Source organism: Ornithodoros turicata, chromosome 1 (assembly GCF_037126465.1).
Source record: "Ornithodoros turicata isolate Travis chromosome 1, ASM3712646v1, whole genome shotgun sequence".
Taxonomy (NCBI): Eukaryota; Metazoa; Arthropoda; class Arachnida; order Ixodida; family Argasidae; genus Ornithodoros; species Ornithodoros turicata.
Window position 1 is genome coordinate 233,480,687 of NC_088201.1, and position 26,059 is coordinate 233,506,745.

The 26,059-nt window shown below is 44.0% G+C and overlaps 1 long non-coding RNA gene across 1 annotated transcript; it reads right to left on the bottom strand.

Annotated features, from left to right (window-relative positions):
- Positions 1-136: 136 nt before the first annotated feature.
- LOC135377181 (uncharacterized) lies at positions 137-18,708 on the bottom strand. The gene is made up of 5 exons (XR_010418087.1): positions 18,659-18,708; positions 10,149-10,389; positions 5,503-5,563; positions 5,368-5,436; positions 137-307 (listed from the first exon to the last, which is right to left on the bottom strand). It is a non-coding gene; the product is annotated as an uncharacterized LOC135377181 (long non-coding RNA).
- Between the last annotated feature and the right edge of the window lie 7,351 nt (positions 18,709-26,059).

The window sequence follows — 26,059 nt, forward strand, 5'->3', positions numbered from 1 at the left end:
TTTCGAGTAACGTCTTCTGCATGCCGCTCAACCTTCACGCAAGACTTACGCGACGCGTGAAACGGGAAAAATAAATGAATATTTCTTTATTTTTTTTAGAGATCCGAACGTCTACTGCGTAAAGTGCGGCAAAATGTTTTTATTTCACGGTAACCGCTGTGAAACCAGGGTAAGCACTACTGGTAGTGGTGACCGCCGTTCGGGTGCCGTCAGCAAGGGTAAGGCATGGGAAGGACCATATAGTGGAAGCAGATGGCCCTACGGAAGCGCCCTCTGCTGGGAGTCCCCCGCGGCGAAGGAGCGAAGCCTGTGAGAGAAACAAAAGCCAACGGCAATTACCTACTCAAACTATGTTGTGCACATGCACATACATGTTTTTTTTTGCTAGTTTGGACGTTGTTCAGATTATTGATGTTGTCCAGCTTAAAGAGGATGAGAAATATACTTCGTCACCTCTCAAGATATTTATCGCAGCGCCGATAGGATGACTGGACACAGAGAGGTCACGCTCCCTCCTGCGCCAGGTAAACTCAATCCCTCGTACTCGCTCTACTTCCGTTTCAGTTATCATGGCTGGCAGCGCGAAACTGCGCTGCTGGCGACATGGCGCTGGTGGCGCTGGGGCGGTTGATGGCGCGTATTACCCTGCTCGGGGGGGGAGGTGGTTCCCGAAATCCACCATTAAGAATAAGCCGCTTAAGCATAAAACATCCAAGAATAAACCGGTTAAAAATACACGACTAAAAATGTATCTCCTAAAATAAACCACTTGCTATCCCCGCTTAGAGATCACCGTTTAGTAATCCAATCACTAAAAATAAACTGTTTCAAAGTCCCCTTTCCATCTAACACGGAGGCGGATTGATTGCAATTTACGCCGGGTTAAGTCACGTTGTGTCTGGTTAGTTTAGTCTGGTTTCGGTTAGTTTGGAATAGTTTTGGTCCTGTGAGGTTAGTTTAAGCCCCTCGCCTGCTCAGCATCGTAACAGAATAGTCTAAACCAATTAGAAAAAAAAAACGCACCGTATTCGCGGGGTGAGGAGGAGGTGGTCCCGCCCCTTTTTGTTTTCCCTCTCTTTGCGCCGCGTTGACCTTGATGCCGGTGACAACTGACACGTCACAGAGAAAACAAAAGAACCCTCTTAACCCAAGCAGCACAATGCACTGAAAGTCGAGTGCAATAGGGGGTGGCCGTTACGTGTCTTATCAATGTTCTTTAGTTTCAAGAGTCTGTTCGAGGCCTTCCGCATACCCGGCCACCCCTACACTCTTAAAAATGAACTTCACCACATAACACGCTCCTAGCCAACCATCACCCGGAATGACAACGTTCTCGCCCTAGATTAGTTGAAAACAGGAGGAGGAGCCTATTTTGTGCCCATTATGCACGGCACAAAATAGGCTCCTCCTCCCGTTTTCAACAAATCAGGGGCGAGAACGTTGTCATTCGGGATGGCGGTTGGCTAGGAGCGTGCTGGCTGTGCTGTCTGGGGTTTTTCCTGGGTTTTCCTCAGACGCTTTCAGACATATGTCGGCACAGTTCCCCTAGAAGTCGGCCCAGGACGCACATTTCCCCAGGGCGTCAGTCGTGACGTTGCCCACATACGTGAGGCCGACAACGGCAAGCCCTATCACCATCACCACCACCACCATCATTTTTAAGAGTGTATTGCACCCGACTTTCAGTACATTGTGCTGCTTCGGTTATGTTCGTTGTTTCAAATGCAGCCCCCAGTGGAGCCGTGGAAATGCAACATTGGAAGCAACACCGAAGGTCTCCTACGCGGTTCCATGAAAGAGGGAAAAAAGGGGATGTGTGAAAGGAGAGGTGAAACCGGTATTGGAGCGGACCGCGGTCAGTGAATATGTGAACCTGAGCATGGGTTACTATACGTCTTGGGTAGTAAATAAGTTACTCTTAACTTGTCACTGTAACTAGTTACTTTTCGGGGTAACTAGTTACGTTTCCAGAGAAGTAGCTTTTAACTGTAACAAGTTACTGTTATGGGGAAGTAGGGGACGGTAGGGTGGAGAGAAAAAAAGGAACGACATTGATTCGAGTAACTAGTTACATTCAGAGAAATAGTAACTGGTTACAGTTAAAAGCTGATCTTCTGGAAATGGAACTAGTTACCGTAACTAGTTAGTTTTGGGGGTAACCAGTTACGGTAACTAGTTACATTTCCAGAAAAGTAGCTTTTAACTGTAACTAGTTACTATTTCTCTGAATGCAACAAGTTACTGGAATCAATGTCGTTCCTTTTTTTTCTCCACCCTACCGTCACCTACTTCCCCCATAACGGTTATTAGTTACAGTTAAAAGCTACTTCTCTGGAAATGTAACTAGTTACCGTAACTAGTTAGTTTTGGGGGTAACTAGCTATGGTAACTACTTGCACTTCCAGAAAAGTAGCTTTTAACTGTAACTAGTTACTAGTTCTCTGAATGTAACTGCAAAATGTAACTATAGTTACTCGAATCAATGTCATTCCTTTTTTCCCCGCCACCCTAAGGTAGCCTAATTCCCCCAAACAGTGCGTTGCTTCCTTCTGTACCTAACCGGTATGTGCCCCATGCATTGTGCTCTTTGCTCTTCGGTCGCGTACACATGTCGTAGTTTCCCAGCTTTAGTAACTTATACTGCTCGTGGTTAAGTACAATAATACTTTTATTGTACTTAAGTAAATGTAAATAAATGCGCGTTTTTAACAATTGTATCACCTTCTCATGGTCAGTTTTATAAAAAGTAAATGTAATGTAACTAAGTTACTTTCTCTCTGTCACTGTAACTACAGATTTTTCCGCCGTTATTAATCCTCTTGTCGTACATTTTAATCCTTATGCCATGACATTTAATCCTTTTGCCATCGGAATTAATCCTCCTTTCATTATTTTTCATCCTCATTTCACATGATTTAATCCGTTTCTCATGCAATTTAATCCTAGTGACTACATGGTCCCAAAATACAAAAAAAAAATCATGTAGCCCACACAATGTCACTTGGATTAAATTGCATGAGAAATGAATTACATTATGTGAGATGAGGATTAAAATAATGAAAGGAGGATTAATTCCGATGGCAAATGGATTAAATGTCATGATATAAGGATTAAAATGTACGACAAGAGGATTAATAACGCCGGAAAAAGCTGTGGTTACTTGACAAAGCAAATGACTATAAATGCAACTTAATTACTTGACCATGAAAATAACTATAACTGTAACTCAGTTACCTTTTAGAAGTAACTTACCCAAGACTAGTTACTATGTTCTTGTTATGGAAACGTTTGACGAAATGCGTGGATATGAGTCGAAATTGACATTTTAATGTTTTGCAGATGAAATCATTCTGAATTCATAAGAAAGTGAGGTCTATACCATCTTTCATTTAAACGAAACTTGTTCCCCATCTTGCAATTCGTGTTCCTCAGCGTTCGTTCGAGCTCAGCTCTTGTTGATAGCGAGCATGGAAGTGAGATTATTGAATAAAAAAGTTGCGCAATTGATAGCCGCCTGACAGTGTTCACTATTGCTTGCTTAATCATTGCACTTGCTTAATCATTGCTTTCCTAGATGACGTGGTGTGTTCCTCTGTCGTGCTCTTCAGTGGAAAGACTCGCGTTCAATCGCATTTAAATAATTTGAACGCTTCATAATTAATTATTTGCGCGCATACGATTTTTATACTGATTTACATCGAGGCAATGGAGGACGCATAAAAGGAGCTTAGAGTTGTTATGGTAAAAGTTTTAATTTGAATTATCATTATCATTGTATGGACGATGAATATCTTCCTTAATTAAAGGTTGTGTTCCTGGAAGTTCTTTAACAAATATTACCTCCTCTTAGAGAAGTGATTGTCTGCGCGCTCGAGTTATCGAATATATGCATGTGATATTAAATTGCTTTAACTGCGGGCATTACAATATCATAAAATTGGTGGTCTGCGTGTAAGATATGAATGTTGCATGCAGCAATATCTGGTTTCAACTGTACAACTCTCCATGCTAATTACCAGTACTTTAGATTAATGAAATATTTTCACTTGTAGAAATGCGTATTTCTACTGCTTTGCATGTGCGGGCGCGAGAAGGAAAGTACGATGAAAGATGAAAGTCACTGAAAAGCTTAGCCGGATGTAGGACTCGAGCCTACATCTTCTGGATTACTGGTCCACACTCTAAGAGAGAAAAAAAAAAAGAGTAAAACGGGGAGTAATTGCAGCTTCTGCTCCCCTAGTCTGCAATCACTCCCCAATTTAGTCCCCTAACCCGACGTTTAATCCCGACATATACTCCCCAGGACTGCAAATTGTCACTGAACTTCGCGAATGGTCTCCTGAATGTAACAGTCTACGTAAATATGTGCCCTTGGTCAATTTGAAGGGCATCAGGCTATATAACTCAGCCAACGTAGCGATTTTCGAGCCACACAGAGTAAGAAACAGTTAGCGCATCTTTCTTCGCAAATTGTGACCTGTGTATAGTGCAAGATTTTATATCACTCGATATAGCACGGTTGACGGTTTGCTTCGAAGTATTTGCATGCATGCACACGAATTATGTGCCTGAGACTATTACAACAGCCCGTGAAATGCAGTCTCCACTCTGTGACATTCATTAACTCCCGTGCATTTACTCCCGAAAGGGACTGCTTTTTGTGGCAATGCATTTAGTCCCCAAAAGGACTAAAAGTACTCTTTTTTTTCTTAGAGTGCAGGACTCTACCAACTGAGCTAAGCTCACGAGACTTCTCAGCGAACTTCCAAGGGTGCGTCATCTGAAGGGACAAACCAGTCACTCACTCTCACTCGTCCTCCTTTCACTCTTACATTTTTGCTCACTCATACGCGCACATTCATAAGAGAGGGATCGACGCACACCTCTACACTCTATCTGAAGCGCAGGGGGACACCGACGGTTACCCATTATCCCTGATTCTGCCGACCTCTGTTGCCCTACTACAGTCAAACTCCTTTACAACGAACGCCTTTATAACGAAAATATCCGTTATAACGAACGTTTTTCGCGGTCTGGTCAGGCGCCCGTAAGAATCAATGTATACCTCGGATATTTATAACGAATTCCTTGATAGCGAAATGTACCAAAATAACGAGGGGGGTAAAAAGGTCTAAACAGGGAAGGGATAAGGTTCCATGTGTACTCCAGGTATAATGTCTGACGTGCGTTTTGATCAGAGCAATGAAATTCTACCAATAAACGAGATTAAGGCATTTTTTTTCCCTTTCAAACATCCTTTTTAACGAAGTTGATTTTACAACGAAGATTTTCCGCTGTCTCCTGGAGTTCGTTATAAAGGGGTTTGAGTACTTTCATCCTGTTTGACGTGTCTCAATAGGGCCTCACCTTGGGGTGCAGCCCTGTATGGACGGGTGAAGGGACGAAGACGCACTCCTTCCACCTCGGAAACAGCGCCTGCGTGAAGGGGTCGTTAGAAACAGTGCCACTCATCGAGCACGAAGGCCGACACGAAGTACTCACCCCAAGCGACCAGAACGAACAGAATAAGGATGGCTGTCTTCATGATGATCGTCTTCAGAGTCTGCCGCGAGAGGAGGAAAGGGATAATATTACAACTATAGGGATGTGCCAATCAAAGCCTCGAATCCTCGAATCCTAGGCAGGGATTCGAGATTCGCGAATTCGAATCCCGGTGCACTGTAAACTGAAAAACATCCCTCATGGGTGTAAATGGCGTGCCCTATAGCTGACACCTGTTTTTACACCATATGGTCAGGAACACCCTTTTTAGAGGGTGTATTCTGTGTAAAACACCCTTTGGAAGGGCGCTTTTCCTTGAAAATGCCGTCTTTTGCACCCTTTATACACCCTTTTAGGAGGATGTTTACCAATTTTACACCATTCTAAAAGGGTGTCTAAAGGGTGCAAAAGAAGGCATTTTCAAAGAAAAGCTCTCTTTCAAAGGATGTTTTGCACAGAATACACCCTCTAAAAAGGGGTGTTCCGGACCATTTGGTGTAAAAAGAGGTGTCGGTTATAGGACAAGCCATTTACACCCATAAGGGTGTTTTTCAGTTTAGAGTGTGCCTAAAACGGCGAACCGAATCTTTCGAATCAAAGTGGAGAGCTCCGACTTAACATAACAAAATGACAATCTCTTCGTCAGCTGGACTCTCGCCCTTTCTCCCTATCGAAATTGCTTGGCCCCTGGCCCAATCCAGCCCAGCAACGCTCTGCGCTCAAAGCTCTTCTGACATTTCAGGACACCATCGGACTTCAATCGTTATTGTGAAGGGGCTCGTTATTTTATTCCCCCCATTCCAACCAGCAATGGGGTAGAGTATCGCCTGTGGCGATGAAACTCCCCACTCTCCAAGGTAAAAAATGAAGTTGTTGTTGTTGACGAGGTTTACTCAGACGTTTAGTCCGTCATGCGACAGACATCATCAGTGCCAAACTGAATGAGAGATTATACAAACGGTCGCTATTTAAGGAGATGGGAGTATTGTTCGGGAAGGGGGCCACAGTTTTTGTTACAAACCGATGGGTTACAGCGTATGTGCCTAGACTCCAGAAGCTTTCTGGGTCCCCATCTTTGTTCTCGAGATACTGCTCTCTCTGCGAGCACTACTGGCGAAGAGCCATCCCTTATCAACAACAACTGTGTCTATTTGAGGGGACATAGGAAACTAGTTCATCATGATCTGCATAGTTATTACTGCGGACCAGTTGAGATATGGCGCAGTGTTTCCGAAAGTGTGCGGGAGCCTTGAAAAAAAGAGGACAAGAAACCAGAGTTCGACGTAACTTGTTACTGTAACTGAGATATACTTTTTTTGGTAACTTGTAACTAACTTTGAAAAAAGGGGACAAAAATGCAGAGTTCGAGGTAACTCGGTTACTGTAACTAAGTCTCTCTCTCTTCTTCGTTTTTTTTCCTTCTTTTTTTTTTTTTGATAACTTGTAACTTAACTCGGTACTTTCGCGGCGTGGTAACTTTTCAGAGGAACTCGTTGCTTTTTCAGACATCTTTGCCAAACTAACTGAAGCCAAGTTCCAATTTACTTTTAATTGTCTTTTAAGTCACGTCCACATATTTTCTTGCTTTCCCTCCAGTTATTTCGTTGCATTTTATGCCATAAGAAGTGATATTCAATCAATGACATTATTCTACTCCAGAAGTAAGAAGCGCACTGCCGTTGAAATGTAGCTGAAGTACAGTGCGCCCACAGGGAGTAAGACGCAAAGAGTTCGACTTGTTGGACATAGACGAAAGTGACCTAAGCGTGTGTCATCCCTCCGCGGGCTACTCAAGGTCTAACGGTACTGTTCACACGCGCGTCACCTGTGTCCAGACTTGTACGTAACGCGTTACAAGTAATTTCGTTACTTGTAATCAATTAATTTCTTGAGTAATTTTTCGAGTAATTAATTACATTTTTGAACGAGTAATTTTTCAAGTAATTCCATTACAATTTTGAGTAATCAATTACCGAGTAATCAATTACTTTTGAAGTAGAGTCTGACTCCAAATAACAATGCTCTGTCACAAATTTCCAGTGTCTTTATTGGGCTATTCTGCTGTAGTAAGCGGGAAAAAATATTATTGCTACGTCTCACGCGCGAGTCCTTCGTAGCGCGTGATTCTTTCGCGCTATTTCAGCTACCCCAATCACATGGGAGCTGGTTTTCTTCTCTTTTCTCTCTTTTTTTTTTCGAAGCACACAGGAGCCGAAATTTTTGCATGAATTGAAAGTAACGGCCCGAGTAACGCGTAACTTTTATACTAGTTACTCGATTACATTTTGAGTCGAGTAATTTGTAACGGTAATCAATTACTTTTGCTAGAAGAGTAACGGTAACGGTAATCAATTACTTTTTTGGAGTAACGGGCACAAGTCTGCCTGTGTCTCGCTGTTTTGTGCCCGAAGTACCCTTGAAGTACAGGGTGGGTGCTATAAAAAGTCAGCAACATTTTCGCCCGTAGCGCGATACCTACTTGCCGGACAGACTTCCGCTATGACAGAGTGCATGATGAAAGATGAAAGTCACTGAAAAGGTTAGCCAGCTGTAGGGATCGAACCCACATCTACTGGATTGCCTCTCTTGCCTCTCTTGTTCAAGAGTGCATAGTTTGTGCAGAAAACCCTCCGGAAAAATTGTGGTTACCAGGCACTGCATAACAAAGTAAGTGCGACCATCCAAACTTTCCTCTTCATGCATTTCTTATGCGCTATACCGATGTAAACACGGCGGTCTGTCACTAGCTGAGTGCAGCTTCCGCCTAGGGGCGCTAGCGGCGTCAAAAGCGAAAACATATTGGTGACGGCTAGCGCCACTAGGCGGATGCTATACACAACACTTTGCGGATCACCGTGTTTACATCAGTATAGCGCAGAAGAAATGCATGAAGACGAAAGTTTGCGTTGTCATATTTACTTTGTTATGCAGCGTCTGGTGACCACGTTTTTTTTTTTTTTCGGGGGCTTTTCTTGCACAAATTATGATCCCTGTGGCAGCGGAAGTCTGACCATCAAATAGGTATCGTGCCACGCGCGAAGATGTGACCTGACCTTTTATAGCACCCACCCTGCGCTGTAAATTGAAAAACACCCTTGTGGGTGTAAATGGCTTGTCCTATAACTGACACCTCTTTTTACACCGTACGGTCTGGGCGCATATGTTATGAATAAAAGGCTGCCAGGTTCTACCTGCTACCTCACTCTCAAAACAGAACTTCACCGCATTGCACCATGTCCGTCAACCATTGCCACGAATGGTAGGGTCACATGATCAAATTCGGCGAGCCAGGGGGGCGGGGGCGGGGGGCGTACACTCGTTCTAGAAATTTGGACATATGATAAATATTTGCACCGTCCTTTTAAACACTTTGTCAGACGCTATATTGACGTAGGTGGTAAATGTATAAGTTATAGCCTTTCTGCACATTGTTATCGTTTTTATTTTTATTTTTTGCATCAGAACAGCACATTAAGAGCCGACAGTTTGACCCCGCTGCAGGAAGTTTTCCCACACAGCTCCTACGTGGTGGATGATGGAATGCGAAGGGGAAGAACACAGGAGACGGGCACACGGCACTTCCCATTAACATACTTTTTCGGAGTGAAGTGAACCTTGGAATAACCCCTGACACGGGCTAGCCTCAACTACTTTGCGGCCGGAGTCCTTTTACTGTGGTGAAGGTCACCTTGCTGAAAGCGGTTCGCCGGTGCCCAAATTCGTTTCGCTCAGTGGCGCCATCTGAAATGCGTGCTCGAGAGTACTTCACTCGGCAGCCTTCGCAATTATTAAATTAGCGCGCAAAATACCTTTCTAACTCCATCAGGTAAATAGATCAAGGGCAGTTGCAACCTTCTCTCCCCCACCTATTTTTAACTAATCACATTTCAATCACAGTGCTGGCGCACCATGACCTGTGTTGTCGATGCCCCATTAAAACGCCAATCATCATCATCATCATCTTCTTCTTCTTCTTCTCTTGCCCTCTTTATCCCCCTTTTTTGGAGATGTTATCGTGCTGTGCCAACAATCCCAACTTTCTTGCTTTGATCATCCACGCATGTCACGATCATCCACGCCTTCCAAGGGTGAGTGATTCCTCGTAACAAGGAATGCTATAAATCACTCTTGTACTCCGGAAATTATGCTGTTTCAAGCGAAACTGAAATGAACTGTACAGAGACGACACTAGATAAACAACCGTGCAAAAAGGGAAATGCAAATTAAAGGATACACTAAGAGGAAGAGAAGAATAAAAAAAATGTTATTGCGCCGTCACAAAATGTACCGAGAGATCGGCCTTATGCACGGCACTTATGCCACAGACCAGGTCGATGTAATATGTTGCTCTCTGGGCGGTACATACAGCGTTAAGATCCACGAATCTTAAGAAAAATGTCCAGCTTTCATATAAGAAGGCAGTAAAATAAAAATACGTTTCCAAGAACTTCGCGTTAGGAGAATCCTTACTATAGTGCATAATGTAGGTAAAACCCCGAGACAAGGAAACACGAAAGTCTCAACCACCGGCTCGCTTGCTTCCTAGCCATTTCTTCATTGCGTTACTAGAGTGCTACACAGTTACCTCGCACTTTCTAAAAGGCATCTTGGATGAGGACTAGCGAAAAACATGAACATAAACTTACCAGGCGACACCAGACTTCAGTGCTGAAGAATTAATACCGAATGGAGTTCCCTGGCTTTTATATAATGCCGTCCGTCGTTATACTTCCGTCCGTGACGCGCTCAACGACGTCGTTCTAATTGGCTGCTCAACTGCACATCCGGAAAAAAAAATGTGTCGTTGCGAAATTGCAGAGGGGGCCACGGGAGATTATTTCTCAGGGTTCGAAAACCACTCTCGTGCGACGTGGAGAGGAGGAGTCCCTGCGGTGAATGAACAGATTGCTGAAAAGAGAGGGAGAAAGAGAGAGAGAGGTACACTGTAAGCTGGAAAACACCCTTACGGGTGCAAATCGCTTGTGGTGTAACTCACACCACTTTTTACACCGTATGGTCTGGAACACCCTTTTTAGAGGGTGTATTCTGCGTAAAACACCCTTTGAAAAGGTGCTTTTCCTTGAAAATGCCTTCTTTTGCACCCTTTAGACACCCTTTGAGGAGGGTGTAAAATTGTTAAAAGGGTGTATAAAGGGTGCAAAAGACGGCATTTTCAAGGTAATCCACCTTTTCAAGGGGTGTTTTACACAGAATACATCCTCTAAAAAGGATGTTCCACACCATATGGTGTAAAAAGAGGTGTCAGTTATAGGACGAGCCATTTACACCCATAAGGGTGTTTTCCAGTTTACATAGACAACAGGGGACACACTCTTTTTATGTATGTACACTGTAACCGTTTTCACACCCTTTAAGGTGTAATAACGTGCATGGGGCACGCCCTTGTCGATGTAATGATAGTAACATGATAATCGAGTACGGTTTAGCACTCATTTACTTTGCTCGCATGCTGTTTGTCATCTAAATTCAGACTTTCAGTGTCTCAACATCGTTTAACAGTATTGTGGAGACTTGCACGTGCTTGATTATCGGAAGGACGCATACATGCATTTGCACGTACCTACGATATACAAGACACGATGAAGGCAAGATTTGCTATAACACCCGACCTTTTGTAATGCTTTCTGAATTTTGTAAAATATCATCCTGCTGGTACAATGTTGGGCAACCAAGTCTAACGTGCATGCCGCACACCTTTAAAAGGGCGGAAAAGTTTACAGTGTAGTCTGAGTGTGTGGTTTCCACTATCGGCAGAAGATGGTTGGTTGAAGGAGAGCGTGTAAGAGGTCGTCGTGGTCACCGCGAAGAATACGTTTTCCATAAAGCTCACCATCATCTTAGAAAAAAAAAGAAAAGAACCATATGAGAAAATGCTCGACGAGCAGTACACTCTGTGAAAAAAAGGAGTACTTTTTGCTCCTTTTGGGGACTAAATGCATTGCCAGAAAAATAATCCCTTTCGGGAGTAAATGCACGGGCGTAAATGAATGTCACAGAGTTGCGAATGCATTTCACGCGCTGTTGTAAGAGTCCCAGGTACATACTTCGTGTGCATGCACGAAAATACTTTGAAGCAAACCGTCAACGGTGATATATCGAGTTATATAAAATCATGTGTCATACATAATTTGCGAAGAAAGATGCGCTAACTGTTTCTCACCCTGTGTGGCTGGAAAATTAGTACGGTGGCTGAGTTATGCAGCCTTATGCCGTTCAAATTGACCAAGGGCACATGTTTACGTAGACTGTTGCATTCGGGAGAACATTCGCGAAGTTCAGCAACAATTTGTAGTCCTGGGGAGTAAATTTCGGGAATAAATGTCCTGGTTAGGGGACTAAAATGGGGAGTAATTGCAGTCTAGGGGAGTAGAAGCTGCAATTACTCCCCGTTTTACTCCTTTTATTTTCCTTTGAGTGTACCCCATACGGTCAGGGCTGTCCCGCCTCGTAAAGCCTCGAATCTAGAACTATAGTGTCGACGAACGCTAAGCGAAACATATGGCAGTACGCCGTGGAAAACAGGAGGCACAGAACGCGCGCAGGCATCCGTAGTTTTGATATCGAATGTGCTTGAAGGATGCTCGTTATTTCGAGGAAGTGGACGCCTCTTTTAGAACTGCTCATTCTCATCAATTGTATTAAGAGCTTATCGGAACAGCCGGAAAGTTGTATTAATGAGTGTTAAAGGGTGCTACTGTACATCCTGCTTCGGAGGTCATAGCACGGAAATGGTACCCAATTAGTGGTTGCTATCGAGGCCCCAGTAACAAGGGCAGGATGTGTTGACTTAAAAAGAAAAAAAAAGAAAAGAGAGGTGAGCCATGCAAAGAGCGGTCTTGCTGTTCCGAAGAAGAAAAAAAAAGAAGAAGGGCAGAAAAGAAGAAGAGACATTAACAACAACAACTTTGCACTGTGAACAACAACAACAAATTTATTTTCGGCCTTGGAGAGTGGGGAGTTTCATCGCAACAGGCGATACTCTACCCCAGTGCTTGGTGGAATGGGGGGAATAAAATAACGAGCCCCTTTACAAGAACGATCGAAGTCCGATGGTGTCCAGAAATGTCAGAAGAGCTTCGAGCGCAGAGCGTTGCTGGGCTGGATTGGGCCAGGGACCAAGCAATTTCGGTAGGGAGAAAGGGCGAGAGTCCAGCTGACGAAGAGACTCGGAGAGTGTGGTTCGGGAAGGTTCGTAGTGAGGGCAATGAAGAAGAATGTGCTCCAGATCCTCAAGAGCACCACAGTGGCAGCAGGTGGGAGAATCAATTTGTCTCAAGCGGTAACGCCACTGAGCTGTAAAGGCCACATCGAGGCGCATGCGGTGGATTAATGCAGCATCCTGACGAGATGTGTTTCGTGGCATGCGGAAAGCGAGCGTGGGATCAACTCTGTTCAACATAGAGGGGGGAAGAATGTCGGTTGTCCGTTGGCGGGAAGCCAGGGGTGTCACTAGACGTCGCAGAATTGAACGGCGGTCTCCTCTGAGCAGAACAATATGGGTCCGGTTCCGAGACGTCTGTGAACGACTGTGAACTAACTCACTGTAACTCACTGTGAACACCTTTCTTTCGCTTTGCCAGAGCTCTTTAGCCACCAGACAGAACCAGTCTCTCAGGGATCGGACCCAGTGGATCGACCGGAGATGGCGAAAATTCAACGCCCCGCAGCTCGTCTTTGTCGAATCCCTTCTGGCCTCGCTGAATACCTTTCTGACTGTCCTTCTTGTGCCCACCTGTCCGGTCTCGTCCATGGCCCTGCCTGTTGCCGACGCGTTCCAGCCCAGCCTCGCCTACGCTCCGTCTCCTCGGCTTGAAGCCCTCCTCTCGGCGCACGTCAACCAGTTCCTGTCTCACGTTGTTGTCGCGACAGATGCCTGTGTCTCGACTCAGCTAGCGGGTGCCGGCGTCGTCTTCCCTCAGCTCGACTGTCATTGCCCCATCCGCCTCGCTGACAATCACAGGTCGATGATATCGAGCAGTACACGAGGCGGAACAACCTTGAGATTCGCGGGATTCCTGCGAACGCAAAGGAAGACATGCTCGAAGTCCTGAATCGTGTCGCGTCTAAACTGAAAGTTGCCCCACTAGCATCGTCGGATGTTGAAGCCGCGCACCGACTCCCGTCCAATAATGACACACACCCCACTATCATTGTACGCTTCAAGGAGAGGCGTACCAGAGACACGTGGCTTGGTAACCGACACATGCTTAAGATATCGGGGGACGACACTGACTTAAATCTTTCGTCTGCCTTTATCTGTGAAAACTTGACCGTGTACAACAGGCTGCTTCTTCGACAAGCGAAAGACGTGGCTAAGGAAAAGAACTACCGCTTTGTTTGGGTTCGAAATGGGCACGTTCTCATGCGCAAAGATGCTGATGCCAAGGTTGTACGCATTAAACAAACAAGTGATCTCGCTCGATTGTGATGTGTCGCGGTGATGTAGCTTCTCATGATTAACAGTGTTCATGGACCTGATTTCACTCGAATGTCTGAATAAAGAATGTCTTAGCTCCCCGTCGGTACTGCATCTTAATACACGTAGTTTGGGGAAGCACTTTGATGACATAAAAGCTGTATTTCAAATCTTGCAAAGTAAAGTCACTTTCTTTGCTTTAACCGAAACCTGGTTACAAAGTGACCGTGATATGTATTTCCATGTAGATAATTATAATGTAGAGTTTGCACATAGGATGGGTGAACCCCACGGTGGTGTTGCTCGGTATGTTCACTCAGGGGTACCATATTCTGTCAGAAACGACATTCGGTTCCACTGTCAGCTTGTCGAGTCCTTGTTTCTTGATATCCCAGATTGTCCATCATCGTTGTCCACATTTAGTGGCCGCCCCCTCACAATAGGAGTATTGTACAGATCACCAAGCTCTCATCTACCAGATTTCTTGAATGAACTTGATGGCCTATTACATTCTTCATGCCAACATAAGCTCAACCTCATTCTCGTTGGTGACTTCAATATAGATCTCCTAGGAAGCGATACCAGTGTTTCATTATATCAGGAGATTCTTGCCAATCATGGATTTAAGCAGTTAATTAGCTCGCCAACTCGATTTGGAGGAGGCGTTAATGGCTCACTTCTCGACCATGTTGTGACTAATCTTTGTGATCATAACCTGATCTATGGGGTTGCCGGGTGTGACATCTCGGATCATGAGCTCACATATGTTGGCCGTAAGGGGACGCCTTCACGTGATTTGGGATATCACACACGCACGCACGTTAACCCTGTTTCACTCGAGAATCGCCTTCGTCAGCTCACATGGGATTTTTCCTCATATACTGACACATCGGAAAAGGTGAATTACTTTCTTGCAACACTCTCTGGGTTGATTAAGGAATCGACCGTAACCTCAGTTTTGAGCAAGCGTAGCGCGATTAGACAACCATGGATCACAAATGCAATTCTTAAAAGCATTAAGCACAAAAATAATCTATATACTAAAATGCGCCGCTCTCCATTCAATCACCACCTTCGTTCTCGTTATACTACTTATAACAATACCCTCAGAAATGTCCTGCGCGCCGCGAAACGTAACTATTTTTCTAAGGTTATCAGCGAGACCAACGGTAGTCCCAAAACCATGTGGAACACAATCAATCGCATTTTGGGTAAAAGTAATGGACAGACACATACTGACATTTCACTCCAAAATAACGATGAACTGGTGAGTGTTCCTGATAAAGTGGCAAACATGCTAAATGACCATTTTACTAATATAACGAAGAGCGTGCCTTTATTGAATGGTACAGGTTTGGAAGTTCCACTGCCGCCATCAAACCCGCATTCTTTCTTTCTTGACCCAACCACACCAAATGAAGTGCTTTCCACTATAAGATCTCTCAAAAGTTCAAAGTCATCTGGCCATGACGGTTTATCTCCATCTCTTCTTAAAAAAGTGGGACACCTCTTGGCCCACCCACTGTCAGTGCTAGCAAATAGCATGTTTTTACAAGGGACATTCCCTGACGAACTTAAACTGGCGAAGGTTGTACCTGTCCATAAAAAAGGGACCAGAGTGGATGTAGGAAATTATCGTCCCATATCGATACTTCCTGCGGTCAGCAAGGTGTTTGAAAAATTAATACTTAACCGACTAGAAAGATTCTTTAACAGACATAAGATAATACATCCGCTCCAGTTCGGCTTTCGCAAAGGTAAATCCACAACTTTAGCACTAATAAACGCGACCGAACAGATAAAGAAGAATATCGAACAAAAACTGCTTACAATGGGCATTTTTGTGGACCTGACAAAGGCCTTTGATTTAATTGATCACAAAATACTTCTACAAAAGGCATACAGGTATGGAATTCGAGGGCTTCCGCTCACGTTGCTAGAGAGCTACTTGCAAAATAGAATGCAGTATGTTCATGTCTCGGGCTACGATTCTTCTATTAAGGCCTTATCAACTGGCGTTCCTCAGGGGTCAATTTTGGGTCCCTTCCTTTTTCTTATGTATATCAACGACCTTCATCTCTGTCTGTCTGAGAAATGTTTCTTATATGCCGACGACACCAACATTTTTGTTGAAGACCCCACTATTGCAGGGCTGTTCGTGAAGGCTGATAACGTTTTACCTAAGTTTTCCGCATGGTTGATAGCTAACAAACTCGTTCCTAACATAGGTAAGACTTCATATGTAATCTTTCGCCCACGCCAAAAATTACTTGACCTAAGCCAATACACGTTGCATTTTTGTGGGCATTCCCTGTCAAGAACGACATCTGTGAAATTCTTGGGGGTTATCTTGGATGAACATTTATCGTGGACTAACCATATCCAGTTTGTGCGTTCCAAGGTCACCAGCGGGCTCTATGCTCTTTCAAGAATTCGATACCTGGTCCCCGTCACTTGTCTCCTAATGGTTTTCCATGCTCTAGTCCAATCGCATATTTCTTATGCCCTGGAAGTTTATGGGCTCACTTATTCATCCAGCCTGCTTCCTCTACTCCACGCGCAGAAGAGAGCAATGCGCATAATGATGTTCGCACATCCCCGCGATAGCATCTCATTTGCATTCCAGTGTCTGTCTATCCAGAGCATATACAATTTACTGAAATATAAGGTTGCCATCCTAATCTACAGATTATGCAACGGCATGATCTCAGATCATCTTATTTCAATCACACATCTTCAAAAACCTTATTCGCTGCGGTGCGAACCTGATATGCTACAGGTACCTCAACCTCGAACGAATTACGGGATTCATTCAATGAGTTATTTCGGATCCAATGTCTGGAATTCATTGCCGTCTCATATACGGTCCCTAACCTCTTTTCCCCATTTTAAGTATCAGTTACGCAGTTTGTTACACTCCCAGCATAATACCCCATCATCAATGTAGATGTAACCATGTGATGAATTACATGATAACATATGATGTTTTGGTTAAAATTGTTTTTCTCAATAACTGTATAAGGCTCCTGTGCCCGCAAGGCTGCTCAATAACCTACCAGTCTGTTTATTGTCGGGTTACTCTCCCTGTGTTCTGTAGTAACTTATGAGTGTATTAGTTGTTGGGTAACTCCCCGTGTGTACTTTAGTTACTTATTAGTGTTTTAGTTGTCGGGTAACTCCCCATGTAGTGTTTTTTTAAGTCTTATATTGATTTAACAATATCTTAATCACAACTAAACTGTATCTTTTAGCTGTTAGTTCTTGAACTGTGCTGGGACTGTACTACAGGGCTTGCCCTCACAGTCCCGCTTTCTGTACATTTTACAATACTGACTAAATAAAGAAAGATTACGATGACTACACTCCCGTGTTCGAGAGCGAACTCTTCGCCACCATACTGGCTCTCAGAATGGTGCCCGTTGCATTTATGTATACAAAAACTTGTTTTATGCCTTTCTGTAGCTGCTGTACTACTATTGTGTGATGTAATCTTGGTGGTTGTGGCATTGACAATGGTTTTCCACCCTTTAGAAAGAAACATACTATCAGTATTCCAGACTGCGAACTTATAATCTGTGTTCATATCATGTAGTCGAAGTATAGACGACGCTGAAACAGATAAAAAATAACAGCGTAGATTCGCAACTGTCGTCTCGAATGGGAGACTGAAACGTGGCATTGTGCTGAAAAACAGAAGGAAAACAAACGATAAGAAACTAACAAAGAAATTATCGTTGCAGATTTCGCTTAGAAGTTACAGTGTCGGAGTAGAGGGTACATTTATAAGTTACAACAAGCTGTTTTTGTTTTTTCCGAGATGTAACTTCTATTCGTGTTGTAAAGACATGACCTTGGTCGCTTTTAACCTCTAAATATACGTTACAGTGGTGTAACCTGTAAGAAATCTCGAAATCTACGTCTATATAGAAGTTTCATGTTTCTAAAAGTTACAATAAAAGGTACGGGTTAAAGAGTGTATTGTGAGTACAGAGACATTCCTGCAGAACATATCGGAACATTTTGTGTGCTATTGTTTGTATCATCTGCAGCAGTATATTGATAATGTTAATTATTCAATGACTTCAGCTAACATTTACATCCTTACTTTCAGGTAAACCTGTCACGCAGATGCCCTACCCCTTTGTATGCATAGATCAAGATCGTACCGAAACAATCCACCTGGAGCATTATTCTTCAATTGGCAGCGACGTTACTATCACAACACACCACATACTGCATGTCTATGGTGCGTATACAATGCATCAAACCTATTCTCAGGTACAGGCCAGCTGGTACGCAATTACAACATGAAACAACAGACACAAAGACCGTAAAGTCATGCCTTTTCCTCCGCGCCTCGGGCTTCATGTTATTATCCTCACATGCAGCTCAATTCGCCTGTGGCAGCATGAGCAAAAGCATATATTGTTTGTGGTCACATGACACAGAACATAAATACAGTGAAACCTTCCTATGTTGGACACCCGCGGTGCAGCCGAAGCGTCTCCTACTTATAGAGGTGTCCGAGTTACAGAATATGACGGCAACAAAAAATGGAAGAGATCACAGCTGTGAGAAATGTCCCCCTTCTTCAATTTAAGGTCCTTAGTGGTTCCTGGTGGTGTTGCCTGTTAGTAGTACCTCTGCCCACTCTTCACTGATAATTATTACTGATTTTAGTATATTCAATTCCGTTCAGATTCTACTCAATGACATTACCTCTGGAGCTTTTCGAGCAGCAATGACTTGTCTCTGAAGCATCAGCCCACTTCTCATAGCTTTGGTGCAGTGCTCGTTCAAAGGCTCTATAGACAAACTGAAGACAAGTGCTCACATAAAGAATTACGATGTAGACTGACAGCACAGGTTTTTGGACTCTAAAAACTAAAGCAACAAAATGCTGATACCAGTATAGGGGAAAAAAGGGGCAAAAGTCAAGGCCACTGGCTCATTTTAGGTCTTTTTAGTGCAAAGATGGGCCGATATTGAGGTAATTTGGCCAGGGTTTTGTCCAACTTTGCAGGGAAAACCCTATCCTACTTCCAAGATAGGGAGGTGTCCGACATAGAGAATTTCGTCCCCATGTAGTTTCAATGGGAGCCTGCCCGTGCAATGAAATCATGGGGAGTTGTCCCAGGTAGGGAGGTGTCCGACTTTGGAGGTTTTACTGTACTATAGAGCATTCTACACCATGTAATCTAACAGTTGTTCACGTTTGGATATTTTCACCATGGAATTTACCCTGCATGCACCATACCATGTCCAAACACGAACAACTGCTAGAGAGAAGCATGTACTGTTTCCGTGTAGCACTTATGGCTTGCGTCCTGTGATCGGAAACAGTGGTGTCTTTTTTCTGCTACAACCAGTAAACTATGGTAAGGATTTAGAAATACTGTGTCATACCATAAAGCACTATGGGAAATGGCAGTTTGAAAAACTGGAGAAGACTGTCATTAGAATGGGGGACATGTTCTACGGTGAAATTTTTTACAGTGTGTGCTGTACCACGTAATGTACTGCAGGCCTACCACAGTATGGTAACGCTCTGAATACTGATTTGCTCAAAAAAGGAATGTGTGTGTTTCTTGTACTAACTTCCCCTTATGTAAGGTTGTAGAAAAATGTTTTCAGCTAATGGGGAGGGAGAGGACAGCATTCTGGAGTCTCGTTGACCTACAAAGTGTCGTGTGTGAAGGTCATTTTGAAGAGTGTAGGTGGTACAAGACTGTGTTGTGACATTCTTGGCAGTGTTGACTAATAACCATAATAAAGCAGAGGGTACATTTGTTGCTTCATATATTTGTGTCATGACAAAGTATGTAGAGATACGTCTCTCTCAACATGCAGGTGACAAAACTGCTTTTTATGCCTAAACTATGACAAATAGTTGTCTGTTCAGCACCACTAATCATGTGCCGGCCTCCATGACATGTCTGTGACATTCCAAAGTAATTAACATGTCCCAGAGATGTGTGCAATGCTGAAGGTGACTGTGTACCTTCTATAGATTCTTGATTCAAGAAAAGTACTGCGTGATTTGCTAACAGCGCCTGGCTGTACCTTCACAATTCTACGTAAAAATATGTAAAGTTTGCCGAAGGAAACATCATGAAGGTCCATAGCGAAAAACCCTGAGACCAGGGATAGGAAGGGACATACACAATGTCTCAACATAGTGTGTGTATGTCCCTTCCTGTATCTCCTCTTCAGGTCTCGCCATCATGGACACTATAACCAGCTCGCTTGCTGTTGAACCGTTCTTTCAACGATAAGGATCACTTTCATGAATTGGATGGCAGCCAACATGCTGTCAATAAAAAGAATAATGAAAGGAGCTCAATATGATCCTTAGGCTGTGCGTGGTCATTGCTTTCTGACAAATTGTGACTTAGAATTTCAGGACAGTGCCTGCAGTGGTAGTATTCTTGAGTCCTCACCCGTAACTCCCATTGTGTGTCATCGGTCACCTGTAATCTGCTAATATGCACATAGCTAAAACAAAGTATATTTGAATTTCTTTGAATACAGTTGGTACAGCACATTGTTTTTTACATGTTCTTTGGAAAATATAAATAAATTCTGTGCTCTGCAAGTCAGCTCTACAGAGCAGCTTCGAATTTCACTAGAAGCCACGTGTGAAACTTAGACCAAACTAGCGGTGAAGGTCCATATAGGTCATAGATAGATGCTATTATTATTATTAGATCATAGGTCAGGCTCAAGTCCTGGTTGGTAGCAACGCATTTGAAAATTGGTGCAGGAGGTAACCAACATAACCAAATACACCAACTGACTCTCACAAATTTTGTGGTGTTATGATTTTGAAACAACATTAATGCGCTGCAGTGGTCTTTTCTCCTCTGTTCCTTTTAACCTAGAAATATTAGGTCTTCGGCATCACCAGCCTTAGTTGCTGAGCATGCAGTTATTTACGTTGAGCACTGCAGTTTCATATTTGTTTCTCTGGACAAGCAAGCCCGCATCCCCATTTTGATAAGAGTCTTTCAGCTTTGACAGGGCATTTGTGGACAAGGAAAACATTTGGACTATTATGTATTTTGCTATGAAGTGCACCGTACAAGGCAGAGGACACCATCAACCATTTCCACCAAGGTTATTAAATTTGTGATATACCATTTGTCACTGACTAATTTGGTGACAAAGTTACTTGAGTGGCAGTTGTGCAATTTTAAGCACATGTTTAAAAAAAATGGGATATGGGAAAGCTGACTGGTTGAACATGTGGAGTACCCAATATAATAATTGGGGGTTTACGTCGCGAGACAACTGAGTGTGGAATACACAGCACAGTGTAATGTTCCTTATTCTGGCAATGTTAGCATGGTTCAAGAAGTGGGAAATGTTGCACAACCCTTAATAACATCTGTTGGGCCCAGCAAATAGGATACACTAGGCACTATGCCTAACTCAAAAACCAATATGAGATCGACCAGTACGTGTTTATTTGCGAAACTATTATGAATGAAATATGGTCTGTGTGGTATAGAACAATGCGCACACTCAAGTAAACATGCAAAAAATACGTATAAGGGCTCTCGACCTACATGCCGCGATGCGCTCTACGAGATAAACAACACACTACAAAACTACATCCAACACTTTTTGTGCGGGGCAACTCTAATGAGCACTTTCATATAACCGACGAATGATTCAACGAATGCAGTTCGAGTGGTCACGATACATTCCTACGTCGTTCATTGCAGTCGCGCTATGATGCTGCACAATATATGTATTTCGTGTAACAAGCCTGGCAATCGCACGATGTGCATGGGTAGAAATACGGCCTTCTTTCTTTGAAGACCAGTCCTCTGCAGGTATATGCTCAAACGATCACCAAGTCTCACGTTGTTGCTCAATCGCTCCCATTCCTGCACTTGTAGTAAAAGCAGCAAACGGGTTGACGGGAATGGCAGCTGAACGGTTGAACTGCGAAGTTCTCGAGCACATAATCACAATTTCAAGCCGAAAATGATGTTGAGGTGAGTTAGCGGTTGTTTCCATCGTTCAATAGTTCTCGGGATTACCTCGGACGAAACGCTCATTGTAGCCGGCGGCCATAACTGGATTTCCTCGCAAACGGGAGGAGACGCCAGGGAAGTCAGAGAAAGCCTCAGCTTTCATCCAATCAGACGCACGATTCTCTATCTACGTCGATGGAGCAGGTTTATCCCATCTACGTCACAAAAATGGCTGCGCCCATGGCTTGTTTTGGTTCCTTTGATGAATTAATTTTCGTAATAGGAAGACAAAATTGAGAAACGAAGGTGCGTTTCGGGGGCAGTTGGATGTGCACGTTCTGAATATCACAGCATTTTCAACACATCGGGAAATCGGCGTAGCTGACCTTTAATGAAAAGCATAGGGTAATACCCGTATACTTGGAAATAGTCCCACTATATCGTAATCCAGATAGGCATTCCCACAGTGTCCCATTACAGTTCAGAAACCTGCATTTTTAGCGAGAAGCATAGGTAATAGCCGTAGACACGCAATATCGTAGCCCAGATTAACAGACCCACAGATTGACAGTCCCAGAGTGTGCCATTACAGTGTCAAGAAGTCAAGAGCCCTGTCAAAGCGTGCTAGCACGAGGTCTCTGAGTATATTTGTAAGCGATGACCCAAGGCACACGCCAGTCTTCTGCGAGTATCTGTGCATACACTGTAAACTTTTTCACACCTTTAAAGGTGTGCGCTATGCACATTCAATCTGGTTGCGTAACATTGCATCTCCAGGATGATATTTTACAAAATTCGGAAAGCATTACTAAAGATCAAGTGTCAGTGCAAATCTCGCTTTCATTATGTCTTGGATATCGTAGGTACGAGCTAATGCATATATGCATCGCTATCGATAATTGAGCACGCGCAAGTGTCTACAATACTGTTGAACAATGTTGAGATGTTGCAAGACTGAATTTTTGGAGGACAGACAAAACTCGAGTAAAGAAAATTTGTTCGAAACCGTGCTCCATTATGATGTTACCGAAATTACACCTAAAAAGGCGTGCGCCATGCACGCTATTACACCCTTAAAGGTGTGAAAAGATTTAGAGTGTAGTATTCACAGCGCCGAATAAGCTTGATGAACTGTGTAGGCGAGTAAATCGGGAAGGACCTTCCTTATTGGACAGTGGGAAGAAACATGCAAAGCCTTATATGTCCAGTGCCGATGTAACGTTGTATACGAGATAAGCCATTTCCTGTGCCGAGACATATGTGGTCCAAACAGGACGATGTGTTAACGATAGGCTCCGGGAACACGCCAGGTCACTCACTACACACTCTACGAAAAAAAATGAGTACTTTTACTCGTTCTGGGGACTAAATGCAGTGCCACAAAAAATAGTCCCTTTCGGGAGTAAACGAATGTCACAGAGTGGTGACTGCATTTCACGCGCAGTTGTAAGAGTCCCAAGCACATAATTCATGTGCATGCATGAAAATGCTTTGAAACAAACCGACAACCGTGATATATCGAGTGAGATAAAATCTTCCGCCATACATAGGGCACATTTTGTGAAGAAAGATGCGCTGTTTCCTACTCTATGTGGCTACAAAATTGCTACGTCGGCTCAGTTATATAGCCCTATGCCCTTCAAATTGGCCAAGGGCACATATTTACGTAGACTGTTGCATTCAGGAGACCGTTCGCGAAGTTCAGTGAGAATTTGCAGTCGTGGGGAGTAAATGTCAGCACTAAATGTCGGGTTAGGGGACTAAAATGGGGAGTAATTGCAGACTATGGGAGTAGAAGCTGCAATTACTCTCCGTTTTACTCGTCTTTTTCTTAGAGTGCACACGCGGGCAGCAACCTAGCTATTCATTGCCGTGACTGCGGACGCCGTCCTCTGCTTGAAGACATCCGTGTGTTAGGTCTCTATCTACATGAAAGGGCCAGGGCCCTTCGAGCTATTCAAATTTATAATAGAGGTGGTAACAGTGTGAGCATGCCTTCCTTAACCTCCTTTCCCATGAGATCCGGTATGTCCGGTATGTTTTCATTCCCTCACAATATACCACGGTTGTTAGTCAGCGCTCCGTTTTGTCTACTCTGGTCCCGTTTCTGCGCTGTTTCTTGTGTCAGTATGTACCAACTTGCCCACACCGTTGCTTTGACTGGTAGAAAGTGATTCATCGCGATTGTTTGATATATCATGGTCGAAAGTTATGTGTCTGGCGGAATTGGATACCTATTACAAAAAGAAAAAAGAACTCCAAGTCCATTCATATAGGTCCTGTATAAAGTTATATAGGAAGCTGTACAATTTCCGTGTAGGTGATTATGGGATTATTCTATCCGTGCCCATGCAGGAGTCATGTAGAACAATGGAGGAGCCATGAGGTTCTACACTGGGAATCTACAGGGTGCGACTCTCAAGTGTGACACATTTTCGTCACTCGATAAGAAAAGAAGATAGTCAAACTTGCCTGAAAATTTGCACAGTGACAGCCATTTTCCATTAGTTTTCTTTTTTTTAGCATTCCTTGCCGACACCGTCTGTTCGCACAAGCACGAGATAAAAATTGTTTGAACTTTTGACCCCGTGTATTTTCTATGGCCTATTCCAGGTTATTTGGGGGTTATTTTGTGGACATTTCGTTGAAGAACCCCATTTCACAGCGAGTTTTGCCACATCTCACACAGGCGGCGCAAGGCGCCAAGACGTAGCAGACGACAAGAATGCGCTTCGACCCCGCTCAGAGTCTCGTGTTAGCTTAGCACCTTGCGCCACCTGTGTGAGGTGTGTCGAAACTCGCTGTGAAATGCGGTTCTTCAACGAAATGTCCACAAAATAACCGGGAACAGGACATAGAAATTGCATGGGGTTAAAAATTCGAACAATTTGTATCTCGTGCTTGTGCAAACAGACGGCGTCTGCAAGGAAAGCTAAAAAAAGCTTCAGGAGAATTACCCGCGTATTGGATGTTATCTGCTTTTCTTATGAAGCGATGGAAATGTGACACACGTGATCGCCGCGAGTCCTATATCTAGGTCATGTAGGAGTGGTGTAGGATAGAGCCCTGCGCGGATGAGGTTTTTGGCATCCGCATCCGACCCGCATCCGCGCACACGTTATCCGCATCCGATCCGCATCCGCACCATACACAACAGTTTACATCCGCATCCGATCCGCTGAGCAAAACGCACCATCCGCATCCGATCCGCAAAAATCCGTACGTTTCGAAAGACGCGTAAAGACCGCCGGAAGCATGTTGGTATAATTTCGGATGCTTCCATGCTGTCACGGAAGGACTCAGTCATGACGACAAGCAAAGGTAAACCTTTCAACAAACGCGATATGGAGAGACTTCTGGAACGCGTGGAACGCTACCTCGTCGGCGCTCGCGCGGTTCGAGACGCCTGAATGCCTCCTCTCCCGTCTTGGCGCCGTGCATGGTCAAAGGTGAACCAGAGCATGCGCTCGCTGTCGGCTCTCGGCGCGCAATACAAATAAATTGCGGGTGGAAAAATGACAGCACGCGGTATATCCGCATCTGATCCGCTACCGATCCGCTGCCTTCGTATCCGCGTCCGATCCGCATCCGACCTCGAGCCATCCGCATCCGATCCGCACACCGCAGAAAGTGCTAAATTTTCATCCGAATCCGCAAGTATATTGCGGATATCCGCGGATATCCGCTTCCATCTGCGGATGGTGCAGGGCTCTAGCTGTAGGATCCTATACTGGCGACGTAGGATGTGTGCTATATCGACCAGTTGTGGGTCCCTGAAAACCCGAAACAAGAAAGAACGAGTAACGGCACATATCAGCCTTGTGGAAATCAATATATTTCTTTTTTTAAGTGCTTAAGGCAGAATCATTTATGCGCAAGACAAGACAAAGAAAGCTTGTTCTCACACCGCTCAGAAACGGCGTAGAATGTCGTAAAAACAGAAGCACTGGCGTGTTCGCCTTGCACTGTAAACTGAAAAACACCCTTATGGGTGTAAATGGCTTGTCCTATAACTGACACCTCTTTTTACACCATATGGTCTTAGAACACCCTTTTCAGAGGGTGTATTCTGTGTAAGACACCCTTTGAAAGGGTGCTTTTCCTTGAAAATGCCTTCTTTTGCACCCTTTAAACACCC